Source organism: Tachypleus tridentatus, chromosome 1 (genome assembly GCF_004210375.1).
Source record: "Tachypleus tridentatus isolate NWPU-2018 chromosome 1, ASM421037v1, whole genome shotgun sequence".
NCBI lineage: Eukaryota > Metazoa > Arthropoda > Merostomata > Xiphosura > Limulidae > Tachypleus > Tachypleus tridentatus.
In genome coordinates this window covers 121,467,007-121,483,363 of record NC_134825.1, presented here as the reverse complement: position 1 = coordinate 121,483,363, position 16,357 = coordinate 121,467,007, and the positions used below count along the sequence as shown (strand labels likewise).

General features: G+C 30.0%; 1 long non-coding RNA gene and 3 other non-coding genes across 7 annotated transcripts in view; all 4 read left to right on the top strand.

The window, feature by feature from the left end:
• Positions 1–4,516: 4,516 nt before the first annotated feature.
• LOC143222549 (uncharacterized) overlaps positions 4,517–16,357 on the top strand; it is a 40,049-nt gene continuing 28,208 nt past the window's right edge. For all 4 annotated transcript variants that reach the window (XR_013012309.1, XR_013012307.1, XR_013012316.1 and 1 more), the window contains exons 1-7: positions 4,517–4,665; positions 8,378–8,509; positions 9,413–9,546; positions 11,690–11,821; positions 12,722–12,855; positions 15,001–15,132; positions 16,036–16,169. This is a non-coding gene — a long non-coding RNA (uncharacterized LOC143222549). The remainder of the gene's footprint in view (positions 4,666–8,377; positions 8,510–9,412; positions 9,547–11,689; positions 11,822–12,721; positions 12,856–15,000; positions 15,133–16,035; positions 16,170–16,357) is intronic.
• On the top strand, positions 8,246–8,315 carry LOC143233879 (small nucleolar RNA snR61/Z1/Z11). Its single transcript, XR_013018372.1, has one exon. It is a non-coding gene; the product is annotated as a small nucleolar RNA snR61/Z1/Z11 (small nucleolar RNA).
• LOC143233916 (small nucleolar RNA snR61/Z1/Z11) lies at positions 11,558–11,627 on the top strand. The gene has a single exon (XR_013018399.1). It is a non-coding gene; the product is annotated as a small nucleolar RNA snR61/Z1/Z11 (small nucleolar RNA).
• Positions 14,869–14,938, top strand: LOC143233913 (small nucleolar RNA snR61/Z1/Z11). Its single transcript, XR_013018397.1, has one exon. It is a non-coding gene; the product is annotated as a small nucleolar RNA snR61/Z1/Z11 (small nucleolar RNA).

Sequence of the window (16,357 nt, the reverse complement as noted above, 5' to 3'; positions counted from 1 at the left end):
AATTTGTCATAGTTCGTTGTTTTACAAACGGTAATATCTTTTCCTGAAAGTATTTCTATTTTGAATTTCGCGCAAAGCTACTCGAGGGCTATCTGCGCTAGCTGTCCCTAAATTAGCAGTGTAAGACTAGAGGGAAGGCAGCTAGTCATCACCACCCACCGCCAACTCTTGTGCTACTCTTTTACCAACGAATAGTGGGATTGACCATTACATTATAATGTCCTCACGGCTGAAAGGGCGAGCATGCTTGGTGCGACCGAGATTCGGACTCGCGACCCTCAGATTATGAGTCGAACGCCTTAACCCACCTGGCCATGCCGGATCACCGCTAACAACTGGGAAATCGTGTACAAGTTTTAAGTAAACTGACCGGTAGTAGCACATACATTTCAAGGTCGGGAATGGCCCAATATTTAGCATATCAGTAACATCTAATGTTATAGTTGTGAGATTCCGCTAAATATGCTCCACACTTTCAGCTGTGGGAAACCGAGAGAGTTAATCAACTACTCTCTTCAGTAAGAGTTACCGTATAGGTGGCGGATGTCTTTCCTCGGACCAGCAGATCAAAATTAGAATTTGTCGAGGTTATACCTGAGGGTATCTGAGCTGAACGTATATCGCATAATGTGATATACAGGCAGAAGATATCGTATATCAATTGATATGTTTTTACTGTAATTTAAAACACATCAAATGATTAGATTAACCCAACATTATTCTTTTCCATTTTAGAAATATATGTAAATCAGATATGCAGCTATAAACAAAAGGTATCCCTACATGTTAGCTTTGACGAGGTAAAATTACTCGTACCTTTCTCGTTCATTGTTATGTAAACAAGTGTCAATTGACTGTTATATGATCTAATCTACATGTTCAGAAGTAATCGTTTAGAAGAACGAACGTACTTTGATGAGGAAATGTTTGTTAATAGTGTAGAATATCATCTCTGACACTTATACAAAGTAATGTTCTTGTAGTTTTTGTTTTGTCATGGCTAAAAAACAGGAAATTTTGACTGACTCATAATGTTTCTCATTATATTATATTATATTATATTATATTATATTATATTATATTATATTATATTATATTATATTATATTATATTATACTATATTATATTAACATATGTTTTGCGTTGCAAATCCGAAGACTTACCACTATCCAAACAGGAGACAACAAACTCGATATTTGCCCTTTCTCCAGATCGGTACATTAGTAAAAGTTTCAGATCTTACTTAAAACTCGTGTCTAACTTGGAAAACGTATGTAAAGGAACTCAAAAACAAAGGCTGTAAGCGGGTGAACTACTTTAGGAGTATATCTGGAAAAAACACAGGCTCCTCACCACAAAAGATAAATAAAGAATCTACAAACAATCCACACAGCTGGTAATCCAGTATGACTGTCTGGTTTGGAGTAAAGTTACACTGGACATAATTAAACAGACATTACAAAATGTACAAAACTCAATTCTCACGACAACATACAAAGTTCCACACACAAGTTCAGTTTTTTTACGCAGTTATTCGAACATACAGTCACTCTGTAAAAGACTTCTGAATCGACTGGTTAGATCCACGAAACTTAAACAAAAACGAACTTTAACGTTCAGTATAATGTTTATATCACACATGGTACAAATGAACCTAAGTTCCTCTCCCCAATAATTAGCCACGCGCTACTAGAATTACTTAACCATGTCATTTGTACGGTGTATTCATCATGTATTATTAGGTATTAATGTTAAATACATATTAAACATATTATTGAACAAGCAATCTCTGGAATATACAGAACTATTTGTACAATGTCAGACTGTGTACATTCCACAATAAAATAAGTGTGTTCTAGTGCAAATACTCAACGTTGAATATATAAGGAAAAATCATGTAATTATGACAGTGACCTTGGATAAATACAAAACCCTCATATATGTATGATTGGCTATTTAACGGTCCCGATTTCAAAGGGTCGAAACAACACCAGAATCAGAGGGCTCGGCATGGCCAAGTGTGTTAAGTCGTTTGACTCGTAATCCAAGGGTTGCAGGTTCGAATCCCGATCGCACCAAACATGCTCGCCCTTTCAGCCGTGGGGGCGTTATAAGTGTCGGTCAATCCCACTATTTGTTGGTAAAAGAGTAGCCCAAGAGTTGGCGGTGGGTGGTGATGACCAGCTGCCTTCCCTCCAGTCTTACACTGCTAAATTAGGGACAGCTAACGCAGATAGCCCTCGAGTAGCTTTGCGCGAAATTCAAAACAAACAAACCAGTATCAGAGCATAGCATCTGACCCTCCCAGATCCCAATTAAGATCTACTCTATTAAAATCCGATATCTATTAAAACAAAATTAGAAATGTTAAAGGTTTCAAATGGGATTGTGATGATGTTTAAAAGTTTTGAGATTGGCAAAGAAATTAGCCTATTTTGAACTTTTTTGTTCCGCTACTCGTGGTTGCCAGATCAAACAAATATAAATATTTAAATTCATACCTGATTGTGACTGTAATATAACTGAAGATTTTGAAATTCAATAAATTTATCCACACCACGAACATTAAAAATTGAAGAAACGATGTATAGTAATTTGAAGCCTGTTTTAAACATAAAATAACCTGCTTTACTGGTTTTATTAAAATTATTTAATATCTTGAAACTGAAAGAGCTGCTTATTCTCTAAGTACACTGCTTGCAAAACCTTAAGGCCAATGAACATAAAGAAAAAATATGCAGTTTGCGTTGTTAGACTCAACCACTTATTTGAGTAGAGCTTCGAAAGATAAAAATAAGAAAAGGGAAAATAAAAGAAAAAACAATTTTTTTAGCATTTAATAGGGAAAATGTGAACACTATAAAATTAGCCTAAATACTAGCTGGTCAAAAGTTTAAGACCATACTAAAACGAAGCGTTAATCGGTAAATCACGCAACGAAATTTAGTCATTGGTGTTCAAGCATTAGCGTTGTCAACATCTCCCACTGACATCTCCTGTGTTACATTGGTTAAAACCATGGCAAAGGCATAAACCTTGACAGAGTTTGAATATGGCAGAATTGTCGAGCTGCAAAAGCAAGGTCTCTCTCAACGTGCTATCGCTGCTGAGTCTAATTTCAAGTCGAATCTAAATCAACTTAATCATAAAGTCTTAATGGCTAGTTTCGATGTTATATCCCTCTTTACAGAAGTTCCAACCACTGAAGCCTGCAAGATAGCCTTAGAACTCTGTATCCGAGACTCTAACCCAACTATAGACATTCCCAGTAACCAATTAGCAACCCTGATAAAATTCACCACGATAAAGACAAACTTCATATTCAACAACCAAAACTATATACAAACAAATGGCCTAAGCACGGGCAACCCAGTATCACCAGTTCTAGCGAATATTTGTATGACACAAGTTGAAACACAAGCAATTAACACAACATTACATCCACCACTATACTGGTACAGATATGTACATGACACGGTTGCTGGATTCAAATCTACAGAACACATACTTAATTTTTTCAATCACATTAACTCTACACATCCCAACATTAAGTTCACATGTGAACAGGAAGAAAGCAATTAAATATCATTTCTTAACCTCAAAATTACAAGAACCGACACACAATTCAAGACAGAAATCCACCGCAAAATCACCCATACTGGACTATACATTCCTTGCGACTCAGCACATAAAACAAAACAAAAACTCAACATACTAAGAAACCAAATAAACATAGCCATAAAACTATGCTCACCAGATAAAATTAACGATGAATTAAACAAAATAAAACAATACTTCATCAACATCAATAAGTTTCCTCCACAAACCGTAGAAAACATTATACGCACACACCTAGACAGAAAGCAAAATCAACCAACAAAAGTAAATATATCTCACGAATCAAAAAATCACGAAACCATATACTGTATACCATATATTCCTGACATCAGCAGACAAATAACCAACATTTGGCAAAAACTAGTAACAAAATATGACATTCCAGTTAATACCAAATTTATTCAAAAACCAGGCACAAAACTGAGGTCTATACTAGGTAAAAACTATACTGACAAACACCACACCAACATTATTTATAAAATACAATGTGATAACTGCCACGACTTCTATATTGGAGAAACAAGTAGAAAAATGAAAACCAGATTCAAAGAAAATAAAAAGTCACCTTCACACGTTTTCGAACACTGCAAGTCAAATAAACACAACATAACCATAGAAAACACTCAAATACTAAATAAAGAAACAAACATAAACAAACGCAAAATTAAAGAAGCCTTACTTATACAACAACTTAAACCCAAAATAAACCAATATAAAGGAACGCCTTTATACCTATATTAATATAATAAAATAAATAAAATTATATGTTCAAACATCTAACACCGTACTCTACATTCCGACACTCAGTTATACAACCCTCTTTCAAACATGTGGTCAGCTTCCGGTCAGTTACTTCTTTTTTTTCTTTGTGAACCTGGCGATGATCGAAGAAGGTAGAAACGTTCTTCGCTCTTCTATGTAAAATATTTTCTCAACCCAAACGAGCCGTTTTTGCATATATATTTTTTCTTTCTTTGTGAGGTCGTTAGTGTGGGTAGAAGCAGGTGAAGTTTTGGGAAGTAATGGTAGTTAATACTGCGAAATGAGGTAAGTTAATTGTTAAATATCCACTAACATCGTGGCATTTTTCGATAGTTTGTATGTTTTTCGTGAACGCAGTTGAAGGAGTTAATATGAGGAAATATTTGTAAAGTATAGTAACACGTGCAAAATGTGTCGATGAAAAAGAGTATGCTAACACATACTGCTATTAGTAGTACTACTAGTAATGCTGCTAATGGTAATATAATAAATTGGCAAACAATTTATAAACGTAAATTTATTAATGCAGTTTACTTGTACGTTTTGACAGAACAATGATCTGTCATCTGTAATAAATGATCTATAATTTATGAATTGGTGTTTGCTTATTTATTACTGGAAAATTTACTTTTTTTTTCAGTAGTAATACTTACACTGTAATCAAGTGTTCTGTGAACATAAAACAGTATTATACAAAACTAACAGCCGAGGCCAGACGTAATACAATCTTAGTTTTTGTTTGTTATTCAACACAAAAGTTCACACTCATTGTTGTGTCTTCCACCAATTTCAAAGCCCAATTTTAATTTTTGTAAATTTCAGGTTTACTGAGTCATCGAAGGCTATTTCTTATATTATTCCCCTAATAAAAGGCTTAGTTCAGAATGCAGTAGCACTATTACTGCTATTAATATTAGTATTAAACTCTGGCAATTAAAATTATGAGCTATTATATGACATGGTATCAGTATTAAGCAAAATCTAAAAAATTATTTTCACTAAGTATGAATTGAAAACAGCATGATAAAAGTTTTCTGTTGTTGTTATTTTTATTTATGCATTTCTAGTGGATGTACTTCAAAGATGTACAAACTCTTGCAACCTTAATTTTTTCAGGCTAATGAATTATGATAAAAACCTTAAGAACTCTCACCAAATTTTTCTCTATAATAAAATGACATTTTTCATGCACTTTGAAAGATGAGGACCATTAGTGGCCTTTTGATTCCATGTCTTAGTGGGCTATTTAGTATAACTTTTCAAATGTTCAGATTGTTTTTTGTTATTGGCACAAAACATTAACTATTAGCATATTTTATCAAATAAAAAATGTAAAGATATAAGTATCTTGCAAAACAAATCAGTATGTAGTGGTCTTTGATATCAAGTTACCAAACTTTATTCTAGATTTCATGATAGAATACATACAGTTCTGGGAGTACTTTGTTTATAAAATGTGATAAGATTTTTGTAGACATTAAAAGCCTTTTTGAAGAAAAAATTAATTTTTAATGAAATATTTTTACTAAATACTTCTTGAATACCTTAAGTCAAAGTATTAACTACTGTAAGTACAAAATAATTTTTATGTTAAGATTAAAAATACATTTCTTCATTCAGAACTTTTAATTTCGATAATCCTTAAAACCTACTAAATACATTTCAAACATTATTTTTTGTGAAACTATATATCTTCTGTTATTTTCTCTACCCTAGCTGTGCAAGATTGGATGATTTCCCTACCTCATATTTACCATGAAGAAATATGAAAAACTTTTTTACCATTTTGTCTTTTGCAAATATTTTCACATTATAACATTGAACTTTGTTTCTTCTTAATAACTAAACACACTACTTAACAGAAACATCTGTTTCTACTTACAATTTTATTGTTCTTTTGAACCATAACAAATAATACCTTCACACAAATTGTAAATTATCCAATGAATGAGTAGCTGACATTACCCTGTGAGATTATGTAATGCAAGGACTAGTTGCGAGTATACTTTTGCCTAAGATGACCTTGTCTGACCTAATATATTTATTTTTATATTAAATTTGCTGTTACAATAATAAACAGGAAATATTGTAATTATCTGGATTTTTAGTTTGTTTCATTGTGTGTAAATTGTTAATGCATTAACCCTACTTTTTATGATAATACTACTACAGTAAATTTCTGTAATTAAATAGTCTGTATAAGTTTTCAGAATAATATGTAGATAGCAGACATTGTCTTGCAACTACTATGATTTTAGAAGCTCTCTAACTATTGGCAAAAACCATTAAAAATTCAGCAAAATTTGATGTGAGAATAATGTTGAAACTGGTAGTGTCATAAATTCTTCAATGTGTTATTTGCTAGATTATAACACTCCATCTCTTGGTTATAAATAATGTAGCTTTAAAACTTCTAAAAGAGTAAATGTAATAAGATGGGTCTGATTTTCTAGTATATGGCTCCATAATTATGTAAGATTATAAAAAGTATGCTTTACCTGAGTAACATGCTTGAAGTTCTGTACTTCTAAGAGGGGTTAAAAACAAATTATAGAAGACCGAATGCTTTTCATATCTGAATATATTAAAATTTGATATATTGATTGATATGTTTTAATGCCAAGGTTATTTGCATATCATTAAAATAAGTTAGTTTAATAAACTTTTGAAATAACTATATGAACACTTCTGCAGAAAAGAGTATCTGAATAGAAAGTGTAGATACAAAAAAAATGAAACTTATTTTTGTCCTAGACACGAGTTGATACTTGTGGTAAAAGTTTCCTGTTTTAGTCACCTTATTTTCATAGACTGTATTTCCAGAAGTTGTACTATAAGAATAAAAATGAACAAACTCTTGTATTTTTTTCTTACATAATGAATTATAAGAAAAACATGAGGGCAAACTTTTTCTTAGTTTTGCTCTTTCTCTTAAGATTTCTTCATCAAATATTAGGAGAGATGGATACCATAGGGGAATTTTTGACCTTGTGTGTGTGTTTGATATGTTTTACATTTAGTAGTATACAAATCAAGTAATAAGGTATTTTATGAAAAAAATATATTAGATATAAAACAACTACAAAAAAGATACCAGCATGTGATGATCTTTGGTATAGTTATTAAATAATATTGTAGGTTTCATTTATGTTCATTAGTTTTCAAACAGAAGAATAATTTTATATGATTTTCACAATTAAATACACTACATTTGAATCTATCCACAAACTTGAAATGTCTATTGAATAAGAGAAGACTCTGAAACAACTACCTTCAGTAAAATATTTCAAAAACACTTGTTTATCACTATGTATGTTTTGAAAGTAAGGTATTCTTTGCTGTTTTCTGTCCATTTCAGGATGTATTAGTCAATATAGCTTTTTTAAATTTGGAATTGGGTGAATCTTCATTTTATTGTAATGCCACAAGAAAATATTATGTATGACACAGCTGAAGTTTAATTCATAACTTTGTCACAGTTGTGGGTTTCTTTTAATAAAAGTTCAGCCACATTAAGATATTTGATATAACCTTTTCAAAGGGTTTTTGTTTTTTTTTGGAATTGGATGAATCGTTTTTTTTATTATAATAATACAAGAAAATATTCGTGAAGACACATTTTAAAGGTTAATGTTATATAAAATATTAAATTATTTACATAATAAAATATATAAGATCTTTTTGTGAGGTAATATTCTGCACAGAACTTTTTTTTTCCTATAAAATAAATCATGATTAGTCATAAAACAAATGCTGCAGTTTAATTCCTAACATTGTACCACAGTTATTAGTTTCTTTTAATAAAAGTTCAGCCACAGTAAGATGTTTATTTTGTGATAAAGGTATAAGATGTTTTATTCCACGGTTTCAATGATGAAAGTTATTTTTGTCAGTTCTGCTACTGAAAGTACTGTTGATAATTTAACCTCTGAGTTGTTGAACAGACACTTTTATTATATTAACAGCATGAGAAGTAATTTTAAAACTTGTATTTCAGGATTGAAGAGAAAATAAATTTCTGGAAACGATATATTCATTTCGAAAATGTAAAATTACATCACTTCAGAATCCATCTGTTGTCTTTGTAATCATGAATGATTCTACATTATAAATTGAACGGAAACACCAGGTATGTTTGTTATCCACGTAATCAGAGAAAACATTTTACAACTTGAATATAAATAGAAATGAATGTTGTAATAAAATTTAGGTTTTCCTTTTTGTGAAATCTCTTTTTTATATTATTAATCATTTCATTTTTGATGAAAATTTTATTCTCAAAACCCTAGATGTAAAATCTTTAAGATTTGTTCTGTTTTCAGTATTTGAGGTAATTTAATTTCTTTATAATTGGGAATTTATTTTAGGAGATTCCTTTCACAGCCTAATTCAATAAACATTTAGTTTTTCTACAAACCTAAAATGTATGTTTACTGAGTGAAAGAAAACTTTGAAACAACTGTTATCATAACATTGTTGTACAGTAGTTTGTGTTTATCACTGTGTATGTTTTGCAAATAAGCTGTTTTATTTAATCTTTCATCCATTTCAAGGTAGGTGAGCTACTATAGCTTTTTCAAAGGCTTGTTAATTAGGTTTTGATGAATCTTTACTTCAGTCAGATGACATAAGAAAATATTCTGATGTATCACATGTTTAAAAAGCTTGTAATATGAAACATTAAATACTTCACATAATAACATAAGATCTTTGTTAGGTAACATTCTACATTGAAGTTTTTTACATATCAAATACACTGATTACTCAAAACAAAAGCTGCAGTTTAATTCCTAAGTTTGTACCACAGTTATTAGTTTCTTTTAATAAAGTTCAGTCACAGTAAGATGTTTATTTTGTGATAAAGGTATAAGATGTTTTATTCCACGGTTTCAGTGATGAAAGTTATTTTTGTCAGTTCTGCTACTGAAAGTACTGTTGATAATTTAATCTTTTCTGAGAAACTCCGAGATGTTGAACAGTGACTTTTATTATATTAACAGCATGAAAAATAATTTTAAAACTTGTATTTCAGGATTCAAGAGAAAATAAATTTCAGGAAACGATATATTCATTTTGAAAATGTGAAAATGTACATCACTTTGCGATCCATCTGTTGTCTTGGTAATCATGAACGATCCTATACTAGAAATTGAAAGGAAACACCAGGTACATTTGTTATCTGTCTTATCAACAGAAACCATTTTACTAATACGCGTGTGTTGTAAAAATTGAATGTTATTCCGGTTCTTCACCTCGTAAAATATTTTTTTCTATGTCAATGACCATTTTGTTTGTGGTGAATTTTTACATTGAGGAAATCCCTAGCTATATAGCTTGTTTCTGTTTTTGAAATAAAGTTTTTAATGCACATTTGTGAATAGAGTTGCAAGTTCTCTTGAGGATAGGAGTTAGGATCATGAAATAATGGACTCATTGCAGGATGGTCAGCTATAACAAACTTTAATACATACAGAAACAGTAACTACTGATGTGTTTAACAATTCATGTTTAATGTTATATTTTTCCAATGCTCTCAATTTGATGGATTGAATATTATCCTTTTCTTGTTTTGTACAAAAAACTGTAGTCACCTGAAATTATTGGTTTTACTGTATGTGCAGTTGGGGAAAGTACATGTTTGTAGCTTTGGTTTGTGAAGTATAAAAGTAGAAATCATTTCTAAACAGATTGAGCATTTTACTCCTATTGTAACAGGATTCTTGTATATCACTCTACATTGTAACCGTGGACGGTATACATACTACAACTCTGAAAGTATTTTAATGTGTTGAAAAAGTTGGAGAAGGTTTTAACATAATGTTTAGGGATAGCAGATCTATTAACCAATCACAGCTTTCCCATCTTCTAAGCCAAACTAAAACTAGTAATAAAACACATTTAATAGCAAACTAGTTGTTATTTATCATTCATATTAAATTTACTGTATGCTAGTAGACATTTCTAGAGAAAAATATAATACGCACAAACCAAGCTTCACGTGCGAGTAGCTCGTGGGTAATTGATATCATAAAATGAGCTTCATGTTTACCAAGTTATTTACAACTTACAATGATAAATATTGGTTAGTTAATGTTAGTAAGTCAATAAAACAATGCATTATACAGTTACAAGTTTGAAGATATTAACCAAATGCTATATGGTTACATCAGAAAGTGATTCTCAGGAGTAAAAAGGGATTTTTTGTTTCTTTTTTGGTGGTTATGTGATCAGTCAAACTGACCATTCTCAAGTATAGTCAGGATAAAGAAAATAATAGTATAAAGTTTTACTCAAAACAACCATTTGAAATAGTCTTTGGAGAGTTTTAGGGATTATGCAAATTAAATTTCAAATGTTTGTTATAAACAGATTTTAACCTTAACACTTTATGTGGTTCATCAAAAACAAACCTGAGATATTTAGAGACAAATCTCTTTTGTTTAGTTGATTTTAAATACTACAGTGAAAACCATTGTTTTGTACATGAAAGTCAGACAGATTTTGTGAAGATCCATGCTCTGCATTGGATGTGGGAAATACGAAATCTGTGAATAATTCAACATAGTTCAAAGAGGTTGTATGATCAGTCAAATTACTCGAGAAGTAGTTGTATTTGTTCCAGATGGGAGTTTTATTATTTTAGGACAGTGTTTTCACAGTCAAATCCAGTGTACATTTTAAATCTTTGTAAAACTTGAAATTTGTGTTTACTGACTGAAAGAAGACAAACAATTACTGTAACTAACATGTTCCAAAGAACTTTGTGTTCATTGGTATGAATGTTTTGTAATTAAGCTGTTTTTTACTGTTTTCTCTCCATTTTGAGATGGATTATTTGATATAACCTTTTCAAAGGTTTTTTTTTTTTTTGAATTGGATGAATCTTTTTTTTCATTATAATAATACAAGAAAATATTCGTGAAGACACATTTTAAAGGTTAATGTTATATAAAATATTAAATTCTTTACATAATAAAATATATAAGATCTTTTTGTGAGGTAATATTCTGCACAGAACTTTTTTTTCCCCTATAAAATAAATCATGATTAGTCATAAAACAAATGTTGCAGTTTAATTCCTAACTTTGTACCACAGTTATTAGTTTCTTTTAATAAAAGTTCAGCCACAGTAAGATGTTTATTTTGTGATAAAGGTATAAGATGTTTTATTCCACGGTTTCAATGATGAACGTTATTTTTGTCAGTTCTGCTACTGAAAGTACTGTTGATAATTTAACCTCTGAGTTGTTGAACAGACACTTTTATTATATTAACAGCATGAGAAGTAATTTTAAAACTTGCATTTCAGGATTGAAGAGAAAATAAATTTCTGGAAACGATATATTCATTTCGAAAATGTAAAATTACATCACTTCAGAATCCATCTGTTGTCTTTGTAATCATGAATGATTCTACATTATAAATTGAACGGAAACACCAGGTATGTTTGTTATCCACATAATCAGAGAAAACATTTTACAACTTAAATATAAATAGAAATGAATGTTGTAATAAAATTTAGGTTTTCCTTTTGTGAAATCTCTTTTTATATTATTAATCATTTCATTTTGATGAAAATTTTATTCTCTAAACCCTAGATGTAAAATCTTTAAGATTTGTTCTGTTTTCAGTATTTGAGGTAATTTAATTTCTTTATAATTGGGAATTTATTTTAGGAGATTCCTTTCACAGCCTAATTCAATAAACATTTAGTTTTTCTACAAACCTAAAATGTATGTTTACTGAGTGAAAGAAAACTTTGAAACAACTGTTATCATAACATCGTTGTACAATAGTTTGTGTTTATCACTGTGTATGTTTTGCAAATAAGCTGTTTTATTTAATCTTTCATCCATTTCAAGGTAGGTGAGCTACTATAGCTTTTTCAAAGGCTTGTTAATTAGGTTTTGATGAATCTTTATTTCAGTCAGATGACATAAGAAAATATTCTGATGTATCACATGTTTAAAAAGCTTGTAATATGAAACATTAAATACTTCACATAATAACATAAGATCTTTGTTAGGTAACATTCTACATTGAAGTTTTTTACATATCAAATACACTGATTACTCAAAACAAAAGCTGCAGTTTAATTCCTAAGTTTGTACCACAGTTATTAGTTTCTTTTAATAAAGTTCAGTCACAGTAAGATGTTTATTTTGTGATAAAGGTATAAGATGTTTTATTCCACGGTTTCAGTGATGAAAGTTATTTTTGTCAGTTCTGCTACTGAAAGTACTGTTGATAATTTAATCTTTTCTGAGAAACTCCGAGATGTTGAACAGTGACTTTTATTTTATTAACAGCATGAAAAGTAATTTTAAAACTTGTATTTCAGGATTCAAGAGAAAATAAATTTCAGGAAACGATATATTCATTTTGAAAATGTGAAAATGTACATCACTTTGCGATCCATCTGTTGTCTTGGTAATCATGAACGATCCTATACTAGAAATTGAAAGGAAACACCAGGTACATTTGTTATCTGTCTTATCAACAGAGACCATTTTACTAATACGCGTGTGTTGTAAAAATTGAATGTTATTCAGGTTTTTCACCTCGTAAAATATTTTTTTCTATGTGAATGACCATTTTGTTTGTGGTGAATTTTTACATTGAGGAAATCCCTAGCTATATAGCTTGTTTCTGTTTTTGAAATAAAGTTTTTAATGCACATTTGTGAATAGAGTTGCAAGTTCTCTTGAGGGTAGGAGTTAGGATCATGAAATAATGGACTCATTGCAGGATGGTCAGCTATAACAAACTTTAATACATAAAGAAACAGTAACTACTGATGTGTTTAACAATTCATGTTTAATGTTATATTTTTCCAATGCTCTCAATTTGATGGATTGAATATTATCCTTTTCTTGTTTTGTACAAAAAACTGTAGTCACCTGAAATTATTGGTTTTACTGTATGTGCAGTTGGGGAAAGTACATGTTTGTAGCTTTGGTTTGTGAAGTATAAAAGTAGAAATCATTTCTAAACAGATTGAGCATTTTACTCCTATTGTAACAGGATTCTTGTATATCACTCTACATTGTAACCGTGACGGTATACATACTACAACTCTGAAAGTATTTTAATGTGTTGAAAAAGTTGGAGAAGGTTTTAACATAATGTTTAGGGATAGCAGATCTATTAACCAATCACAGCTTTCCCATCTTCTAAGCCAAACTAAAACTAGTAATAAAACACATTTAATAGCAAACTAGTTGTTATTTATCATTCATATTAAATTTACTGTATGCTAGTAGACATTTCTAGAGAAAAATATAATACGCACAAACCAAGCTTCACGTCGCGAGTAGCTCGTGGGTAATTGATATCATAAAATGAGCTTCATGTTTACCAAGTTATTTACAACTTACAATGATAAATATTGGTTAGTTAATGTTAGTAAGTCAATAAAACAATGCATTATACAGTTACAAGTTTGAAGATATTAACCAAATGCTATATGGTTACATCAGAAAGTGATTCTCAGGAGTAAAAAGGGATTTTTTGTTTCTTTTTTGGTGGTTATGTGATCAGTCAAACTGACCATTCTCAAGTATAGTCAGGATAAAGAAAATAATAGTATAAAGTTTTACTCAAAACAACCATTTGAAATAGTCTTTGGAGAGTTTTAGGGATTATGCAAATTAAATTTCAAATGTTTGTTATAAACAGATTTTAACCTTAACACTTTATGTGGTTCATCAAAAACAAACCTGAGATATTTAGAGACAAATCTCTTTTTGTTTAGTTGATTTTAAATACTACAGTGAAAACCATTGTTTTGTACATGAAAGTCAGACAGATTTTGTGAAGATCCATGCTCTGCATTGGATGTGGGAAATACGAAATCTGTGAATAATTCAACATAGTTCAAAGAGGTTGTATGATCAGTCAAATTACTCGAGAAGTAGTTGTATTTGTTCCAGATGGGAGTTTTATTATTTTAGGACAGTGTTTTCACAGTCAAATCCAGTGTACATTTTAAATCTTTGTAAAACTTGAAATTTGTGTTTACTGACTGAAAGAAGACAAACAATTACTGTAACTAACATGTTCCAAAGAACTTTGTGTTCATTGGTATGAATGTTTTGTAATTAAGCTGTTTTTTACTGTTTTCTCTCCATTTTGAGATGGATTATTTGATATAACCTTTTCAAAGGTTTTTTTTTTTTTTTGAATTGGATGAATCTTTTTTTTCATTATAATAATACAAGAAAATATTCGTGAAGACACATTTTAAAGGTTAATGTTATATAAAATATTAAATTCTTTACATAATAAAATATATAAGATCTTTTTGTGAGGTAATATTCTGCACAGAACTTTTTTTTCCCCTATAAAATAAATCATGATTAGTCATAAAACAAATGTTGCAGTTTAATTCCTAACTTTGTACCACAGTTATTAGTTTCTTTTAATAAAAGTTCAGCCACAGTAAGATGTTTATTTTGTGATAAAGGTATAAGATGTTTTATTCCACGGTTTCAATGATGAACGTTATTTTTGTCAGTTCTGCTACTGAAAGTACTGTTGATAATTTAACCTCTGAGTTGTTGAACAGACACTTTTATTATATTAACAGCATGAGAAGTAATTTTAAAACTTGCATTTCAGGATTGAAGAGAAAATAAATTTCTGGAAACGATATATTCATTTCGAAAATGTAAAATTACATCACTTCAGAATCCATCTGTTGTCTTTGTAATCATGAATGATTCTACATTATAAATTGAACGGAAACACCAGGTATGTTTGTTATCCACATAATCAGAGAAAACATTTTACAACTTAAATATAAATAGAAATGAATGTTGTAATAAAATTTAGGTTTTCCTTTTTGTGAAATCTCTTTTTTATATTATTAATCATTTCATTTTTGATGAAAATTTTATTCTCTAAACCCTAGATGTAAAATCTTTAAGATTTGTTCTGTTTTCAGTATTTGAGGTAATTTAATTTCTTTATAATTGGGAATTTATTTTAGGAGATTCCTTTCACAGCCTAATTCAATAAACATTTAGTTTTTCTACAAACCTAAAATGTATGTTTACTGAGTGAAAGAAAACTTTGAAACAACTGTTATCATAACATCGTTGTACAATAGTTTGTGTTTATCACTGTGTATGTTTTGCAAATAAGCTGTTTTATTTAATCTTTCATCCATTTCAAGGTAGGTGAGCTACTATAGCTTTTTCAAAGGCTTGTTAATTAGGTTTTGATGAATCTTTATTTCAGTCAGATGACATAAGAAAATATTCTGATGTATCACATGTTTAAAAAGCTTGTAATATGAAACATTAAATACTTCACATAATAACATAAGATCTTTGTTAGGTAACATTCTACATTGAAGTTTTTTACATATCAAATACACTGATTACTCAAAACAAAAGCTGCAGTTTAATTCCTAAGTTTGTACCACAGTTATTAGTTTCTTTTAATAAAGTTCAGTCACAGTAAGATGTTTATTTTGTGATAAAGGTATAAGATGTTTTATTCCACGGTTTCAGTGATGAAAGTTATTTTTGTCAGTTCTGCTACTGAAAGTACTGTTGATAATTTAATCTTTTCTGAGAAACTCCGAGATGTTGAACAGTGACTTTTATTTTATTAACAGCATGAAAAGTAATTTTAAAACTTGTATTTCAGGATTCAAGAGAAAATAAATTTCAGGAAACGATATATTCATTTTGAAAATGTGAAAATGTACATCACTTTGCGATCCATCTGTTGTCTTGGTAATCATGAACGATCCTATACTAGAAATTGAAAGGAAACACCAGGTACATTTGTTATCTGTCTTATCAACAGAGACCATTTTACTAATACGCGTGTGTTGTAAAAATTGAATGTTATTCAGGTTTTCACCTCGTAAAATATTTTTTCTATGTGAATGACCATTTTGTTTGTGGTGAATTTTACATTGAGGAAATCCCTAGCTATATAGCTTGTTTCTGTTTTTGAAATAAAG